Genomic DNA, 20,722 nt, shown 5'->3' on the forward strand with positions numbered 1-20,722 from the left:
GTGCTTCCGGATCAGAGATCTCCGGACATCTATCCAGCTCCAATCAGCACAACAAGACACAGCTGAAAACAAGAAGTGGGGAGGAGGGGCAGTAACTCAGGTCTCCATGGAGATCTGAGATACACCTCCCCCTACTGAAGCTGAGAGAAAAAACCCTGCCCCCAGTGAGATTAGTTGGAGGAAGAGACCTTCATTGTCTCAGGTTACACCCACAGCATTCCTGGATACAGTTTCAAGGAAGCCCCCTGCTGAGATCAGTTAACAAGACTATCACCTGTTAAGAAAACAAACAAATCAAGACTTCAAAGCTGCCCAAATCCGAAAGTGGATTACAAATAATAGCTGATACCAACCCAAGAAGACCTAAAAATAACACAACTGAAAACTGGAGGCAGACAACACCAAGCATAGACTCAATCAACTCTACAAATAAAAAAAAAAAAGAAGAAGAAGATGAGAAAACAAAGGAGTGCAATCCAAATGAAACCACAAGAGACACTTTCGAGAGATGAACTGAGTGATATGGAAATAATCAAACTTCCAGATGCGGAGTTCAAAATAATGATTGTAAGGATGCTTAGGGATCTTAGAACAACAATGAAGGGGGAGTTTGAAAACCTAAATAAAGAAATAGCAAGTATAAAAAAGAATCAGTTGGAGACGACAAATACAATATCAGAAATAAAGACCACAATGGAAGGAATTAAAAACAGGATAGATAGAGCAGAGGATCGAATCAGCGAGTTAGAAGACAACTGGAATGAAGGCATGAAAGCAGAGAAGAAAAGAGAAAAAAGACTCAAAAAGTCAGAGGAAACTCTTAGAGAGCTTTGTGACAACATGAAGAGAAATAACATCCGCATCATAGGGGTTCCTGAAGAAGAAAAAGAACAAGGGATAGAGACTTGGTTCAATCATATCATAGCTGAAAACTTCCCTAAATTAATGCAAGAGAAACTCTCACAAATCCAAGAAGCACAGAGGACTCCATTAAAGAGAAACCCAAAGAAACCTACACCAAGACACATCATAATTAAAATACCAAAGCTAAGCGATAAAGAGAAAATAATAAAAGCTGCAAGAGAAAAAAAAGTTATCACCTACAAAGGAGCCCCCATAAGGATGACATCTGACTTCTCAACAGAAACACTTGAGGCCAGAAGGGAATGGCAAGAAATATTCAAAGTAATGCAGAACAAGAACCTACAACCAAGACTACTTTATCCAGCAAGGCTATCGTTTAAAATTGAAGGAGAAATAAAAAGCTTCCCAGACAAAAAACAACTCAAGGAATTCATTACAACCAAACCAATGCTGCAGGAAATATTAAGGGGCCTGGTGTAAACAGATAAAGTGGGAAAAGAATACAGAAAAAAAAAAGAAAAAGGAATACACCTTTAAAGAAGAAAATGGCAATAAACAACTACATATCAATAATAACCTTAAATGTAAATGGATTAAATGATCCAATCAAAAGACATACGGTAGCTGCGTGGATAAGAAAACAGGACCCATACATATGTTGTCTACAAGAGACACACCTTAGAACAAAAGACACACACAGATTGAAGGTAAAAGGATGGAAAAAAATGTTTCATGCAAATGGAAATGAAAAAAAAGCTGGGGTAGCAATACTTATATCAGACAAATTGGACTTTAAAACAAAGGATATAGTAAGAGATAAAGAAGGCCACTACATAATGATAAAGGGAGTAATCCAACAGGAAGATATAACTATTATAAATATCTATGCACCTAATATAGGAGCACCCAAATATATAAAACAGACTTTGATGGATTTAAAGGGCGAGATCAACAGCAATACTATAATAGTAGGGGATTTCAATACCCCACTAACATCACTAGATAGATCCTCAAGAAAGAAAATTAACAAAGAAACAGCAGACTTATTGGAAACACTAGATCAACTCGATTTAATAGATATCTTCAGAACCTTTCACCCTAAAGCAGCAGAATATACATTCTTTTCAAGTGCTCATGGTACATTCTCTAGGATAGACCACATGTTAGGGCACAAAAGTGCTCTCAACAAATTTAAGAAGACTGAAATCATATCAAGCACCTTCTCTGATCACAACGGCATGAAACTAGAAATGAATCACAGCAGAAAAGCTCAAAAATTCTCAAACACATGGAAACTAAATAGCAGGGTGTTAAATAATGAATGGATTAAGAATGAGATCAAAGAAGAAATAAAGAAATTCCTAGAAACGAATGACAATGAACATACAACAACTCAAAATTTATGGGACACAGCGAAAGCAGTGCTGAGAGGGAAGTTCATAGCACTACAGGCACACTTTCAGAAGCTAGAAAAAGCTCAAATAAACAACTTAACCCTGCATCTAAAAGAATTAGAAAAAGAACAGCAAGTAAAGCCCAAATGTAGTAGAAGGAAGGAAATAATAAAGATCAGAGCAGAAATAAATGACATAGAGGCTAAAGAAACAATACAGAGGATCAATGAAACTAGGAGCTGGTTCTTTGAAAAGGTAAACAAGATTGATGCACCTTTAAGTAGACTCACCAAGAAAAAGAGAGAGAGGACTCAAATAAATAAAATTAGAAATGAGAGAGGAGAAATAACAACTGACACAACAGAAATACAAAATATTGTAAGAAAATACTATGAAGAACTGTATGCCACAAAACTAGACAACCTAGATGAAATGGACAAATTCCTTGAAATGTACAATCTTCCAAAAATCAATCTGGAAGAATCAGAAAACTTAAACAGACCAATTACACCAAAGGAGATCGAAACAGTTATCAAAAAACTCCCAACAAAGAAAAGTCCGGGGCCCGATGGCATCACAACGGAATTCTACCAAATATTCAAAGAAGAACTAACTCCTATCCTTCTCAAACTATTTCAAAAAATTCAAGAGGAAGGAAGACTTCCAAACTCCTTTTATGAGGCGAGCATAATTCTGATTCCAAAACCAGGCAAAGACCACACAAAGAAAGAAAATTATAGGCCAATATCTCTGATGAATATAGATGCTAAAATCCTCAACAAAATATTAGCAAACCGGATCCAACAATATATGGAAAAAATCATACACCATGATCAAGTGGGATTTATTCTGGGGAGGCAAGGCTGGTACAATATTCGTAAATCAATCAATGTGATTCATCACATAAACAAAAAGAAGGAGAAAAACCATATGATAATTTCAATAGATGCAGAAAAAGCATTTGATAAAATCCAGCACCCATTCATGATCAAAACTCTCAGCAAAGTGGGAATACAGGGAACATACCTCAACATGATAAAAGCCATCTATGAGAAACCCACAGCCATACTCAATGGGCAAAAATTAAAAGCAATACCCTTAAGATCAGGAACAAGGCAGGGGTGCCCCCTTTCACCACTCTTATTTAACATAGTCCTGGAAGTCCTAGCCACAGCAGTCAGACAAGAAGAAGAAATAAAAGGCATTCAAGTTGGAAAAGAAGAAGTAAAACTATCATTATTTGCAGATGATATGATATTGTATATAGAAAACCCTAAAGTCTCAGTCAAAAAACTACTGGACCTGATAAATAAATTCAGCAAAGTGGCAGGATATAAAATCAATACTCAGGAATCAGAAGTATTTTTATACACCAACAATGAACAGTCAGAAAGAGAAATTAAGGAAACAATCCCCTTCACAATTACAACCAAAAAAATAAAGTACCTAGGAGTAAACTTAACCAAGGAGACTAAAGACTTGTACTCGAAAAATTACAAAACATTGATAAAGGAAATCAAGGAAGATACTAACAAGTGGAAGCATATACCGTGCTCATGGTTAGGAAGAATAAACATCATTAAAATGTCTATATTACCCAAAGCAATTTATAAATTCAATGCAATACCAATTAAAATACCAATGACATACTTCAAAGATATAGAACACATATTCCAAAAATTTATATGGAACCAAAAAAGGACACGAATAGCCTCAGCAATCTTAAAAAAGAAGAATAAAGTGGGAGGTATCACACTTCCTGATATCAAGTTATACTACAAGGCCATTGTACTCAAAACAACCTGGTACTGGCATAAGAACAGGCATATAGATCAATGGAATAGAACAGAGAACCCAGAAATAAACCCACAGTTCTATGGACAACTGATATTTGACAAAGGAGGTAAGGAAATACAATGGAGTAAAGACAGCCTCTTTAACAAATGGTGTTGGGAAAATTGGACAGCTACCTGCAAAAAAATGAAACTAGATCACCAGCTTACACCACTCACAAAAATAAACTCAAAATGGATAAAAGACTTGAATGTAGGCCATGAAACCATAAGCATCTTAGAAGAAAACATAGGCAGTAAGCTCTCCGACATCTCTCGGAGCAATATATTTGCTGATTTATCTCCACGGGGAAGTGAAATAAAAGACAGGATAAACAAATGGGACTATATCAAACTAAAAAGCTTTTGCACAGCTAAAGACAACAAGAACAGAATAAAAAGACAAACTACACAATGGGAGAACATATTTGACAATACGTCTGATAAGGGGTTAATAACCAAAATTTATAAAGAACTTGTAAAACTCAACACCAGGAAGACAAACAACCCAATCCAAAAATGGGCAAAAGAGATGAATAGACACTTCTCCAAAGAGGACATACAGATGGCCAATAGGCATATGAAAAAATGCTCAACATCACTGATCATTAGAGAAATGCAAATTAAAACCACAATGAGATATCACCTTACACCAGTCAGAATGGCGCTTATCAACAAAACAACACAGAATAAGTGCTGGCGAGGATGTGGAGAAAAGGGGACCCTCCTGCACTGCTGGTGGGAATGCAGACTGGTGCAGCCACTGTGGAAAACAGTATGGAGATTCCTCAAAAAACTGAAATCGAACCGCCTTTTGACCCAGCTATCCCACTTTTAGGAATATACCCCAAGGACACCATAGAACGGCTCGAAAAGGAGAAATGCACCCGCATGTTTGTGGCAGCATTGTTCACAATAGCGAAGATCTGGAAACAGCCCAAGTGTCCGTCAGAGGACGAGTGGATTAAAAAGCTGTGGTACATATATACTATGGAATACTACTCAGCCATAAGAAATGATGACATCGGATCATTTACAATAACATGGATGGACCTTGATAACATTATACGGAGTGAAATAAGTAAATCAGAAAAAAAACTGAGATGAATCCATACATAGAAGGGACATAAAAATGAGACTCAGAGACATGAACAAGAATGTGATGGCAACAGGGGCGGGGGGGGTTGGGGGAGGGGGGAGGGGGTGAAGAAGGAGAGAGGGGTTAGGGGAGGGGAGGGGCACAAAGAAAACCAGATAGAAGGTGACAGAAGACAATTTAACTTTGCGGGAGGGGTATACAGCACAATCAAATGTCAAAATAATCTAGAGATATTTTCTCTCAACATATGTACCCTGATTTATCAATGTCACTGCATTAAATTTAATAAAAAAATATTAATATTAAAAAAAAACTATCAAAGTTTTAATAGGAAAGATTTTAGTTACTTTTCTTTCAGTCTAACCACTGGTAAAATATTTATTAAAATTTTTAATTTTCTTAATTTTTTTCATGCTTATACACACACACACACAAGTATGTTGCATTAAGATATCCTCAGACTTAGACAAAGAAAAGATTACCTGAATTTGCAACTGCAAAAATTAAAAATAAGGATTTGTGGGAAAGTTCTTTAATTTCTTTAATGTAAAGATTCAGCAAATGTGGAAAAGTGAACGAGATCTTTAAACAAGAGCTTGACTAGAGTAAGAACTGGGCAAATCTATGGGCCTCTGAAGGTTTCCATAACTATGAGTCTCTTCCCTCGGAAGTTGCCATTTTCTACTCATGTTGTTTAGCTTAATAGAATTTTATCTTCATCAGGATTTAAGTAGGGTTACTAAAATTCTTAAGTGCTTTGGTGAATTCCGTGGTTACTATGATGCTGATTCACAGGAGTCGGATATAAATGATGCAATAATGGTAGAAAATAGATTTTAAAACACACGTCTCCTTTATATTTTCATTTCCATAATAGAAGAAAAAATTGAGTCTAATGCTGCTGTGTTACTGACACTTCAATAAGATTTAATTAGTTTCTCTGACAAAGCAGTAAATCTTTAAATTAAAGAGTTCAGGAGTGCTTAGCCCCATAAATCCTCTAAGGAAATTTAAATAGGAATAATAAGGTTTAGACACATCTTTCTTGATACTTCCCATGAGACAGCCAATGTTGGGCCGTGACAAATGGCAGGCATAAATATACCTTAAATCTATAAGAGCCCATTTCAGGCATTCAGTAAAATAAAATTACACAGTGTTAAGGAATTAGAAGTCAACCTCTAGAATGTCAAAAAATGATAGAGACAAAATATCAATCAATCAATCAATGTCATATTCTTCTATTAAAAAAAAAGCCAGCCAACATTTACTAAGTGCTTAGAAAATGCTGTAGGCTATTTTAAGTGCTTTACATGTGTTTAGCCTTCCTTTAATCCTTCTCTCAATCCTGTGGGGCTGGTGCTATTATTATTCCCATTTTACAGATGAGGAAACAAGGGGCACAAACAGGTTGAGTGACTTCCTAAGAATATACTGCTAGAGGATATCTGTAGCAAAGGCTGTGGGTGTGCCAACTACATTCTTTCAGCCTTATCAATGTAGCGCACACCTCACTTCCAACTGCCAGGGCCCACTGCAGCCGACTTTGAGCTGTGTGTGGGACAGGCCAGAAAAGCCAGAGCTAGAAAACTAGAATACTGGGCCCATCCCAGGACCCTCACTCAGTGATAAGTGGAATTTGGTGTAAAACATCCCAAGTTCCTAATCCCTCAGGCAAGCTAATTCAGAGTTGCTTGTTCTATTTTGGCTACTAAGAATTCCCAAGTAAGATTAAACTTGTTACCCATAGTCATAATTTATTTGAAAGTTCATCATTTGTTGGTTGCCTTTCCTCCCCTTTCTTATTTCTTCAATTCTTACCAGTGATTCCTGGGATCACCTCCCAAATAAACTGTTTTCACTCATATCCTTGTCATTGAGTCTATGTCTAGGAGAACCCAAACTAAAAGAGAGTCCGATACAGGATTAGAGCCCAGACAGTCTGGTCACAGAGTCTATGTGTTTCATTGCCATAATAACTGCCTATTCTCCCCAAGGGTTGACATTTTTGGTAAAAATTGTTCTAAGACATGATAGAAGGTACCCATTTTACACCTCAACTTTTTATCAAGAACTGTGAAAGGTCTGAAATTTTACTCTCTTTGCCAGCAAACAAATTAGCCTGCCACAGTTTAATGAAGGCTGGTAGAAGACATGAGAACAGTTTAATGAAGGCTGGTAGAAGACATGAGATTCCTGGGTCAGAGACAAGAGACTCTATTACACACAGCAATAGCAGTAGCTAGAGAATCAGCATTTGGGCCAATTTCCCAAGGCCTATTTCCCACACAGTAGCACAGATGAGCATGGATAGATTACTGCACACACAGTGGACTGTATTATGGGAGAAAAACCCTGAGGTTAGGGAACCCAAATCTTTTATACTGGACAGTAAGCATGTCTGAGAGATACTATCTCTCTGACTTTAGGGATGTTATCTATAGAAAAATTTTTGAAAAGATAGTCTGTAATAAAAGTAATCAGTGCCTCACTTGAAAGGTGTGCAGATATACAAGAAACCCATGGAGATGTTTTTCTGTGTGTTCTGAAATCAAAAAAGATGTTCATAGTTTCATTACACAATGGTTTAGAGGAAATTATGCCTTATAAAAACTGACAAAAGCAAATGACAAAATTTTATTTTTAAAGTTTTTTATTGATTGATTTTAGCACAGAGAGAGGAAGAGAGAGAGAGAGAAAGACAGGAACATCTATCTGTTCCTGTATGTGCCCTGACCAATGATAGAACCAGACACCTTTATTGTGTTGTTTTTAGTTTTGATGTTTCTATCATTTTGCTTTCAAAGCACCAATACATTTTGTTTCGATGCCCACAATAGTCCCTCCTGTCAGGTCAGCATGTCATAGCTGATAGAAAACTGACTCAGAAAAAAAGGAGCTTCACTGATACCTCGTGAGCGGTGGAGCCAAAATTAAAGCCAGGACTTCCAACTCCAAAGCTGCCAATCGTCTGCCCAGTAGCATTAGAGATGACAACTGCCTGGAATCTCAAACCTGGAAAAGTTAGTGAATCTCTTCAATTCTTCAATGACGTCACATTCCCATGTCAGAATAAGACATGAGTTGGGGTGAAGGGAGAAATGCAAATGAGGGAAAATATAAATATCTTTTTCTTTTTTAGCTTTTTAATGCTCAACTTCCTTTTTCTTTGTTCATGCTTTTTAAAGGTAGTTTGTACTACTAAATCAGTCACTGATAAAATCTGAAGAATTTAATTTTCCAGGTTTGGAATTGAGCTGTGAAAAAAAATTCCAGAATTATCAGAATGATAGCATTTTCACTCATATAGATAAACATACGAATATTTATTTCAGAATTTCATGCATTTTTCCCACCAGGGAAATATGCACAATTTGAGTGTATTCAAAAGCTCAGGCTAGTGTTACATGTTTGGACATACTGTTTATAGCATCAGCGTGCCATCATTGATGACATATATTATACCTGGAAAAGTATATAGATCAAATTCTACTATGTCAAATTATTGTTGAAGTGCATTATGGAAATGTGTTATTTAAAGCCATCCTATAGTGAATCCATTTTGTAAAAAAAAAAAAAAAAAACCCACTGCACTTAGAGACACATCCTGATTAGTAGCAAAAGCCTTGGGCAAGCAGTAGAAATTCTGGGATTCCAGTACTACTGACCCTATGTATGAAAAGGTGGAGAAATTGAACTAGATACACTGTAATCTCTCAACGTCTGTCATTCCGATTTCCCTTTCCTGGAGTGCAGAGATTAAGGGCATTGGTTGTAGACTCAGATAGACGTGGGTTGACTCGCAGCTGTGATGTTTATTGGATGTGCACCTTCCCCCTCCCACAAGTTATGAAACCTTCTTATGCCTTTTCCTAACCTGAAAAATGACGGTAGTCATACATACTTCAAAATAATGCTTGTAAATATTAAATTAGATAATACTTATTAAGCACTTTATACAGTGCCTGGCACATACTCAGCACTCAATAAATTACAGTCAATATCATTGTTAATTCTACATTTTCATGTGTCAAGGTCACTTTCTGTGAGACTTCCTATAACACATGTGCATCCTAGACTCTCCTTTTAAGCAAAGTCTCACTGTAGGTAATTTAATCCATGGATTCATGTTTTGTCTAACATTTTACTGAACGTCTTCAAAACTATTATGTTAAAAGAACTATGCCGTGAATACCTAGCGACCCACCACCTGGATCTTACAATGAACAGTTCACTAGATTTCTGTTATCATATATCTGTCTACTCATTTCTACGTCCATCCAGTGATGTCTGAAATTCAGGGGAAGACATCAGTGCACGTCCTTCCTAACATATAAGCCTGCATTTATTTGAGTCCAGAATTTTTTGTGGGCTTTTTTATTCCATTTGAGGTAAAACTTAAAAATTATGCACTTATTTTTATATTTAGGGGTGATTTAAATACTCCAAATTGACTTTTGTGGTGACTTAAATATCCAAAATGAAATCACTAATTATATAATATTTACTATAACCTTATGATGATATACTGAAATGCCTTTAAAATCCTAGTGTCAATGGGCAATCCCACCCTATAGGTCAGCTAAACCATATGAAGTTTTTTTTTTGGTGGTGGCTTTATTTGGGCACATGTAATTTGATCCTGGTGTCATATATCCACATCCATTTGTATATCCAAACCCATAAAATAATAAACTGTAATACAAAGACATTCCATTAAACACTAAAAAATATGTTACTATGTGTGACGATAGCTGTTAACTAGACTTATTGTGGTGAACTTTATGCAATATATATATATACACACACACACACACATTGAATCATTATATTGTACACCTAAAATCAATATAGTGTTATAGTCAATTGTATCTGTTTTTTAAAAAATAAAGATAAATATATAAATATGTAATACAACATCAAACAAATGAACTATGTGAATCACTAAGGAGTCGAAGGTCACATTCTGGTCCTACGACATTTTGTTTGATTCCACCATGTTCAAGCACTCCAACTCAATAGTCTCCATAAGCAGCACTAAGGGGAAAATGAGTAAGATTTCCCCTATGGAAGAAAAGGGCTTTAGCAATCTTGAGTCTTATTTGATGTACTTTAAATAAAGAATTCTGATAATATTTTCCCCTCAAGTGTACCTGTTCAAAGTGTTTTATTGTTCACCTACTCCCTGCCATCTCCCATAATATGTTTGCTATACAAAGTAAACCCTGGACAGAGAGAAGAAGAAGAAAAGTTCCACTACAGTTACTGAGAAACATCAACTAACCATAACAGGGACACTCAGATACTTCTACGTTCTGGTGAACTCAGGAAATTCATTATGACCCAAAACCTCTATGGGAACTCTGGTTCCTTTCTCCAACATGTTGAGTTATGTCTTCAAGTACATAGAAATGGTCTTTATGAGTAGTGATCACAGTCCCACAGAAATAACAAGGCTGCCGAGGACATGAGGAATGACGGGTTCTGCACGACCCTGTTTCAGCCCCAATCTAATCCCAGTAGGGCCTTTGTTTTCATTGCTAATATGTTTGTTTGGTTTGCTTCTACGTTTTGGGTCTGTTTGTTTTTTATGTCAGAAAACAAAGCCTGATGTGGTGGTTACTTTTACGTGTCAGTTTGACTGGATGAAGGGATGCCCAGATAACAGATAAAACACTATTTCTAGTGTATCTGTGAGTGTGTTTTCAGAAGGAATTAGCATTTGACTCAGTAGACAGAGTAAAGAGGACAAACCTGATCAAAATGGGCAGGAATCATCCAGTCTTTTGAGGGCTGCAACAGAATGAAAGGCCAGAGGTTACTGTCTGCTTGGCCTGGGACCTTCATCATTTCCTGCCCTTGGACATGACCCGCCATGGCTCTCGGGCCTTCAGACTCACATTGATACACAATTGGCTCTCCAGCTTGCTGCTGATGGCTAATCGTAGGACTTCTTTGCTTCCATAATGATGGGCCAATTGCTAATAATAAATCTATTTATATATCGAGCAAACTAGCTATATCCTGTTGGCTATTTCCTGGAGAACCTTAAGATGTCTGCTTCTTAGGTTCTTATCACTTACAGTTTTGCTGTACATTGTACCAAATTTATTCTGCATTCATTGAGAGCTTTTTCAAAGCAGGGGCTGATCCAGCAGGCGGTCCAGAGCATGAGTAATGCAGCCATGCACACTTCCCACCAGGGTTCTCTAACCTGCTAGTTATGTGACCTCAGGTAAAGTGCTTCCCCTTGCCCAAGCCATGAGTATTGCTACCTTTTCAGGCCATCCCTCAAAATGACAACACGGTAGTTTGTCAGAATCTTATGCATCGAGTTTCCATTGTCGGTCATTCAGCAACATTTCCGTAGAGCCTTCGAGGTGTACAGCACACAGAACAATACCAAAAGAAATTCATTTTGAATTTATTTTTATTTTTTTGTGACAGAGACAGAGAGAGGGACAGATACGGACAGACATACAGGAGAGGAGAGAGATGAGAAGCATCAATTCTTCATTGCGGCACCTTAGTTGTTCAATGACTGCTTTCTCATATGTGCCTTGATGGGGTCGAGGGAGGGGCTACAGCAGAGTGAGTGATCCCTTGCTCAAGCCAATGACCTGAGGCTCAAGCCAGTGACCTTGGGATCATGTTTATGATCCCACACTCAAGCCAGAGACCCCATACTCAAGCTGGCAAGCCTGTGCTCAAGCTGGATGAACCCATGCTCAAGCCAGTAACCTCAGGGTTTCAAACCTGGGTCCTCTGTGTCCCAGTCTGAGGCTCTATCCACTGTGCTACCGTCTGGTCAGACAAAGAGAAATTAATTTGATCCCCAACTTCTAAGAGCTTTGTCTTACTATCCTGTATGAAACGGAGTATGTGAAATAGAGGATTGAACGGAAAAATAACAGTTGTGAAATGTGCATACTCCAGAATTGGAGAAACCTTAACGTAGATTTAAGAAGTCTGAACTCCTCTCTCACGATTTACTTATGTGGTGCGCTTCAGCAAATTACTCAACCTTTCTTAGATATGACAAGTTACTTAGTCTCTCTGAGAAGTGACCTTCTAACTTACACAATAAGGAAAACAATATAATAAGAGCAGACATTAACTAAGTGCTTATTATTTGCAAGGTGCTGAGCTAAGAGCCCTTAACTCATTTAATTCTCACAACCACCTCGTTCCGGGAGGACCGCTGCTCTCATCCCCTCTCTACATAGGACCACCCAGGTCACTCAGCTAACCGTGGGGTGCGTGGAGTCAAACCCAGCGCTCTTCATCCAGATGCTAACAATACTGTGAAGAGGGAAGGAACAAGGCGGAGGCATGGAGCCAGCAGGCAGTGAAGGTTCAATCCATGGTCGCTCTTCTTTCCTCTGCAAAAGTGTGCCCAAAGAGGAGCACCCAGAAACTGTACTTTAGATGTTTACTTACTTTAAGGAAGTTAGTGAATTAAAAAAGAAAGGCAATAAATTAAGAATAGATCTGACCTGCCTGACCAGGCAGTGGCACAGCGGAGAGAGCGCTGACCTGGGGCACTGAGGACCCAGGTTCAAAACCCCGACGTTGCAGGCTTGAGTGTGGGCTCACCAGCTTGAGTGTCGGGTGGCCAGTTTGAGTGTGGGATCATAGACATGACCCCATGGTCACTGGCTTGAGCCCAAAGTTGCTGGCTGAAGCAAGGGCTCACTGGCTCACTGGAGCCCCTCAGTCAAGGCATATATGAGAAAGCAATCAATCAAAAAGTAGGTGTTGCAACTATGAGTTGATGGTTCTCATCTCTCTCCCTTCTTGTCTATTTCTGTATCTCTTTTTCACTCTCTCTTACAAAAAAAAAAAAAGTCTGACTTGAAATACTAACTTCTTTTCTTTCCCCAAAGAAATTTTCTTTGTTATATCAGCTCTATACATCTTTGGGTGACATAGACATATACACTTTTGCTATTAAACAGTAAAGACAGAATCAAGAGCTTGAAAGGTAATGGAATGATGGATAAACATTTTTGTATCAATCAAGTATAAGCATTTCTGAGTTTCACATCCCAATACAAAGAGCTCACATATCCACTTACTGCCTTGATGTGGGTCTAAAACGAACCCAACATCATACTTCAATCTGGGGAGATAATCTTGATTAAGTCCCCTTGTCATGACAACGTGGAGAGGAGCCAGCCTCTTATCGAGCAGGCAGTGGAATGAAAGAGGGTCCCAGGCCCCCTGTCAGAGCCATGCCAGGAGAGGGGAACTCCCAGGTGGCTGCATCAGCCTCTCCTGAGAATCTTACATTCATGGCTTCTTCCCCACAGACTGGCTCAAGTAGGTCACATGTTTGAGTATCGTGGTCACATTATTTTCTTGTGTGTTTCACATAGCTGTTTTTCTTATTGGAAATGGGCAAAATAAAAAAGAAGTTGCTTTTCCCTTTTTGAAGATCCTTCCCACTTAGGGATTTTGCTGATTTCCTGGTACACTTAGTTTCTTTTTTCTTCTTCTTCTTTTTTTTTTTTGAGAGTCAGAGATAAAGAGAGAGAGAGAAAGAGAGAGAGAGAGAGAGAGAGAGAGAGAGAGAGAGAAAGAGAGAGAGGAAGGAAAAGAGAGGGTGAGAAGCATCACCTTGCAGTTGCTTTCACTTTAGTTGGACATTGAGTTTCTCATCTGTGCCTTGATGGGGATGTTCCAGTGTCACCTTGTTCAAGCCAGAGACCTCGGGCTTTTTATGTCAGTGATCTTTGGGCTCAAACTGTCAAGCTTTGGGATCGTGTGGACAATTCCCCCACTCAAACCAGCGACCCCACAGCCCCACACCGATGAGCCTGTGCTCAGAGCCAGCAACCTCAGGGTTTCGAACTGGTGACCTCAGTGTCCTGGTCAATGCTTTATCCACTGAGCCACCACCAGTCAGGCTCCTGGTACACTCAGTTTCTATGTGGTAATAATGAATACCAGGGTGTTGGTGGCTTAGTGTAGTTTTCTTTCTCCGGCATTTACTTAGGAAAGGACCTTCGACTGAGTCTAATGCTTTATCAACAACAGTGGAACTGCTGGCTGCGGGGCCCAGAGTAGAATACTATGGGGTTCAGAGAGACAATGCAAGGCCTCTCACACCATGTTCCACATCTAACTCTCTTGCCCACCTAAGCAAATAGCTAGTTTGGTCCCTTTGTGATTCTGTGCATTTGATTTGCTTTGTTCTGTTTTTAGAGTGGAGAGTTTGGAGAGTAAAAGGGTCTCTTAATCACCTGTCAAACTGTTCTGTGTGGGCAACCAACCACCTTGTCCTCATTTGCCTGTGGCTACCCTTGTCTAAAGATGTCATCAAAGCAGGAGGAAGAAAATAAGCTTTCTCCAGAGCCTCTGAAAAAGAAACCTATGATCCCTGAAAGAGGTGTGCAGGTGTCTCTGTAAATGTGCAAGCCCACAGTGCCTTTTTGAAACAAGCTGTATCTTTCTGTGTGTCTGTGTCTGTGATGTGCTTCTCTTTGATCTCCTTATCTGAGCTTTCCTGTCAATGTACTTGGAGCCTGAGGTCATGCTCCTTCATTAACCAAACTATTATTATTACACTTGTCTACACACACACACGCGCACACACACACACACACTTTCCTTTATACCCCTTAAACTTGCTCATCTTCATGGAAAGTCTCTCCAGGGATAAAAGTGTTTTTGTACTAGTAGGTGGTGGCACTAGACTCCCTAGATCTATTCTACTCTGATTTGTATAAATGAAGCTCATTTTTCCTTGCACTGAGTTAATAGAGACATGTAACCTAGTCTTGGCTAATGAGCCATGAGAAAATCTCCTGGGCCTGCTATTGGGAATAGTTTCCTAGCTCATAATACAGATCCATAAGAAAGAAAGTCTATCTCTCTTCTTCCCCAAGTCTAGACTTTGTTGTATCTATAAGTGATACCTATAACACTTTCCCACCAGCCAAGGCCAGGGCCAAAAGAGTTGCCACAAAGCTGGGCCAGAGCCGTGAGGTACCATACCTGGAACCCATACTAATTCTGGACTTCCTGTTATGTGAGATAATCGATTTGACTGTTGCTTATGCCAGTTTGGGTTGGGTTTGCTCTTATTTGCAGCAAATAGTAATTTAGCTGATTTGGATGCACTATTTTTATAAACAATCTTAATTGTTAATAGTCATTTAATTTCACATTTTTTTGAGTTGTTCATATACTTGATAACTCTGACACAACCATCTGATAATAATTGTTAATATTCTTTGAGTTCAATTTTCATTCCAGGTATTGATATAGAGTCTGATGCCTTGTTTCAAAAAGTGATATTGCTTATAGTCAATTAATTTGTAATTCTTTTCATTCCCTACCCTTGGTCACTTGTTACCATGTATCGCTGGTTAGTGTAAAGTTAGGTGGTAGCCATGTAAATTTACTAAAAACTGATGGTGAATGAGTTGACCATACTAGATCCATATAGCCCATTTCTTTAGCTTCTAAAAGTCGAACAAAATTATGGAAAGAACTGCCTTTTTATTAGCAGATATTAAAAAAAACTTCAGGTTATATAGCATCATACATTTAATCAAAATATTAAGGACACATTTAATTTGCCATGCACTTAACATTGACAGTGAGACTCATCATTTTTCAGTTATTTTGATGACATAAGGTCCAGCTTTGCTGCCCTCTTGCACAGGACAAATGTGACAGGGCAGAGGGGAAAGGAATGCAGTAGCACAGATGAGGAATTGGACCACAGGTAATTTCCATAGCCCAAGTTTATAATTTGTGTGTTTTGAAAAGAAAGAATACAGCGCGAGAAAGATCGAGAGAAGTGACAACTAGGATACAGTGCTTTGTGTGTTTATTTTTAAAGGCCCATAGTTTAACTTTAAAATAAGCATCATGGCTTTTAAAGTGTTAATCATAGAGAAACCAACTCTCAATCCACACGCAGAGAATGTGTCTTAATGATTTAAAGCTTGGGAGAGGTTTTGACCTGGTTCGAAAGTCAAAGCAGAGTTCCTATCGTTGTTTCTTCTTGCTGGTTATTTTTAGGAGCCTTGCTGCCCCTCAGCCTCCCTGGGAGGACAGGTAATTTGGGATCTTCCTCTATTGATAAGAGACAGCTAGTGGATAGGCCCAGAGAACCCAACGTTGCAGGGAACAGGAATGCTGCTTGAAAAGTGATGTGACACTGATTCAAAAAAAAAGAAATACACCCCCATGTTTATGGCAGCATTACTCACAATAGCAAAGATCTGGAAACAGGCCAAGTGTCCGTCAGTGGGTGAGTGGATTAAAATGCTGTGGTACATATACACAATGGAATACTATGGGGCCATAAAAAAGAAGGAAATATTACCTTTTGCAACAACATGGATGGACCTGGAAACGATTATGTTAAGTGAAATAAGCCAAGCAGAGAAAGAAAAATATCATATAACCTCACTCATTTGAGGAATCCAAGGAACAATGTGAACTGAGGAATGGAATTGAGACAGAGGAGGGATCAAAGGGACCAGAGGAAAAGAGGACAGAGGGAAAGGGGATGATAGGATGGGATAAACCTGAAGGGAAGGGGGGAGGCTGCTGTTGAGGGGAATACGGGGAGGGAGGATGCATTTGGGGCAACACTAGAATTTATGTAAACAATAAATTAAATTAAAAAAAAAAACCACACAAAAACAAAAAAACTCCCAAAAAACAAAAAAAGAGAGAAGTGATGTGATTGAGAGAACAGAAGTATAAATACCAGATATAGATGACGGGGAGGCCATCATTCCATTAGAATCCAGGTTGTCTTATTCTGGAGCTGGTACCCTTAACCAAAGTACTATATAATTTCATAGTTTAAGATCTTAGTGTACTGGCAAAGCACAGACAGGCATAGTTAGTCTATATGATGGCTTTAATGCGAAATAAAACTTAAAAAAGCCAAAGGCCTTTATCATCCAGAAACATCCAGCCCCATAGCTTCACAGCTTCAAGGGAAGTTGGTATCTTTGATCAAAGAAACAGGCGTTCCATCCTTTACGTATTGACAGCCCTAGTCAGACACAAGCCTTGAGTATCAATCTCCATTTATCTGCTCAGCAAGCTACCTTCCTACAGTACAAAGAATCTACAACAATATGAAGGGGTTCTTAAGAAATAATGTAGAGCTTACCTTTCTCAGTCAAAAGTCATGTTCTCAAGCGCTCTACCCAGACATGCTTATTTGTCTCTTTAGATCTGTTCTCCATCCTGCACTCTGCTCTGGGTCTTGGAAGGATGACCTTCAAGAGCTCCATCAATGGGCTCCTTTGCCTCCTGATTCCCAGGTAGATTTATTCATTAGGAGGCACCAGCCAGAAGTCTGAGGGCAGGAGGAGAGTGAGGCCCCTGGCTGCCGCCACCCTGAGCCAGTAGCTTGGGCCCTCTCCTATGACCCCAGCTTGTCAGGCAGCCCTCTCCCATAGCTACAGAGAGAACTCTCTCTCCCAGTTCGGTGGCCACTTCTCCTGTTGGCCCTTCTAGCCGGGAAGCGCTGCAAAGACCCTCACAGCAGTCAGTCCTGAGATGTCTCCTCACCCCTGATCACTTCCTAACTCTGCCCACACTTCTCTAAATAGTCCCTGCTCTAAAGTTGCCTCCAATTCCCTGTTTGAGTGAAAGCCACCTGTTTCCTGCAGGACCCTGACTGATATACAGCGAAAACAAACTTTGACTATTTTAAGCAAAAATGGAATTTGGGGAAGGCATGTTTGGAGTCACAAAAATGAGAGAAGGAAGGAGGACGAGGGTAGGAGAACAAGCAGGGATCAGAGGACTGCAGGAAAGTAGAAGAGCAGGACTAACAGCTAAAGCCATTCAGGGGAAGGGCCCAGGTGATTCACTGTCCCTGTGCCCTTCAGTCACCCACTCAAGAGTTTCTAGGAGAGGGTCTACTTGCCTGAGTCCACATTATACATCCCCGGACCAATCTGAGGAGTGGAGGGGGAGGATTAGGCCACTTTCCCTATTGTGATAGGAAGTAGACACCACTACCCACCAATACCAACCAATGGGAAAATCCTTTAAAACAAAATATCAGGGTGTTGCTTTCTAGCAACAAAAAGGACAAATGTTATTAAAATAATTAATAAAATATGACACTGCCTTAACAATCCAAGCATCTAAAACAATTTTTCCCAAAAGATGAAGGTTCCCATAGAGATAGGCACTTAACAAAGATTTCAGTAGCAGAGAAGCACCATTTCTAAGGGTCTCAGAAATGAAAATTCCTTAAAAGGATTTTTAACTGGGTTAGATATAAAGCTGTTGGTTTCATCCTAACAAGGTGCTCATATGCCCCTTTCTAAGAACTGAACATTTAATGGGTCTTCTGCCTAATAACCAGCCATTCTAGAACTAGGAGACTCACAAGCCAGTAACTACAAATAAACTTATCTCTAGGAAGTCATTCATTATATCAATTTGGGGCTAGAAATTGGCTCCAACAATCCTTTTCTCATTTGTTAGTCTCTTAAAGATTATTTTGAATCTCACCAGCAATCCTTTGCTTTACTCTGATTTTGATTTTTACTAGTTCAAGATTTAAGAAGAAAGAATAGTTTTACTGTGAATGAAAGACAGTTTATGGAAGAAGTTTAAAGATAAAGCTATTTTGTTACATTTGTGGACCTGTTGCATTTAAAATTTACACAATTACTAAATCTAGCATAAAATCTAGACTATTTACTTTTATAGCTCTTTGGAACCATGCTTTATCTCAACTCCAAAATTAACTTGTCTCACAAAGACAGGGCTGATGACTTAACGTCAACATACACTTTCCTTGTCATGAATGAAAGTGATACATATTGTTCCCTGTAGATTTCCTGATACAGTTACTGTTATCAATAAAAGGAAATTCTTTTTCTTCAAAATAAAATTACATAGATGCAATGTTTATAATTTTCCATTGAGGATTTATGTTCTGTTAAATTAGGTTAGTTGGTTGTGTATATAAATGTTTTTATTTCCAAAATAATTATTTTACTGGAAAAAATGTGAGATAAACAGAACACTGTCTGGGCCAACAAGAAAGTTTCCAGAGCTGCCAGGGAGATGATTTTATTTACCATGACAATGTGATAAAAAAAAATTGAGTAGGTTCTTATAACAGACATTTTAAGATTTTTCTTTAATTCAAGATGTAACTTGTCTCATATGCTCTTCTATCTTCTATGCTTCTTGTGATGATATATGTAAGGAAAATCTAAGTAGCCAAGAGGTATGGAGAAGACCTACTACAGTTTTCCCGTATGTGTCTGTGGTTATGTTTCAATAGAATCCTCTTCTAACACATCTTCTTATAAAGCACATACAAATGTAACTGCTCTAAATCCCTACAAATGTTATGGCCTACAATATTTACTAGTTGCCTGGTGAAGACAGGAAAGCAGAAAATCTAGCCCTTACTTTCACTGAAGTGATAATATCTATAAATGCTCCCGATCCAATTTGAAAAACATATATCTTCCCTAATAGTCTTTGTGTATTCACAATCTTTGAACAGGTCTTTCTAAGTGAATCGGTAGGCTGTTGGCTGTGTTAATAACCAATATCAGCACAATCAAATCAGCAGGTTTCATATAATGATTAAAGTGGCTTGGTATCCTGGATACCTAGAAACTCAAGGCCAAGAAGAGGCTATTCCCTTTCACTGGCTCCCAGTAGAGCATAAGGCCCAGTTCTAGACTGAGATGTAGAATGGGGGCTGGCCCACTCAGCCTCCCAGCTTTAACTGCGCATGCCATACAAATAAGTGGAAATGAGGCCACTGTTTTCCTGTGTCAGGCTACCGTCAGCATAAGTAGGGACACCAATGAGCAGGCATGCGGCATCTAGCAAGTTCCAATTCCAATACTGCTTTCTCTGCTAGATCAGGTGGCAGTGAAGTTGGCAGAAAAACTAATATCCTAAAAGCTAATTTGCTAGTTGCAAGTCAGAGATTTCACTGGGCCTAGGAAAACAGTCTGCTGCTCCTTTACGAAGTATTTCACATACATTTTGAGGATGATGATTACCTAGGAAGAAAAAATATCTCTGATTTCTGGATTGGAGTGTGTAGCAGTTGTTGCCAAATCCAACTTGGGTCTCTGGTTTCCAAAATTTGAGATGTGAAAAAGATTTATACATTCTATGTTACTCACTGTAGTGCCTGATATGTAGCAGCCATTAAATACATATTTCTTGACTTACGAAGAAATAACTGAATAAATGAGCAGCAGATTTCTTAATGACAGTTGCAGACAAATTCATTTTAAAGAGCTTTTCTGGGTCTTTGTGGTTAAAAGCCTAACGGAAGACAGAGTTAATAGTGTTTCTTTTGAACTCAGTCAATTTTTACTTAAACAAAATCAACATATGAAAATCATGTTCACAAAACAAAAAGAACAAAGGGTGATTCTATGCATCACAATCACATGGAAATATGCCTTACTGTACAGGGTTCCTAAATGTTGGGCCACGACAGCTTCTCAGGTTCACAGTGAAATGAGAAGTATCAGCTCAGTGTACTGTTCTTCATA

The sequence above is a fragment of the Saccopteryx bilineata genome, chromosome 5 (genome assembly GCF_036850765.1).
Source record: "Saccopteryx bilineata isolate mSacBil1 chromosome 5, mSacBil1_pri_phased_curated, whole genome shotgun sequence".
Classification (NCBI taxonomy): domain Eukaryota; kingdom Metazoa; phylum Chordata; class Mammalia; order Chiroptera; family Emballonuridae; genus Saccopteryx; species Saccopteryx bilineata.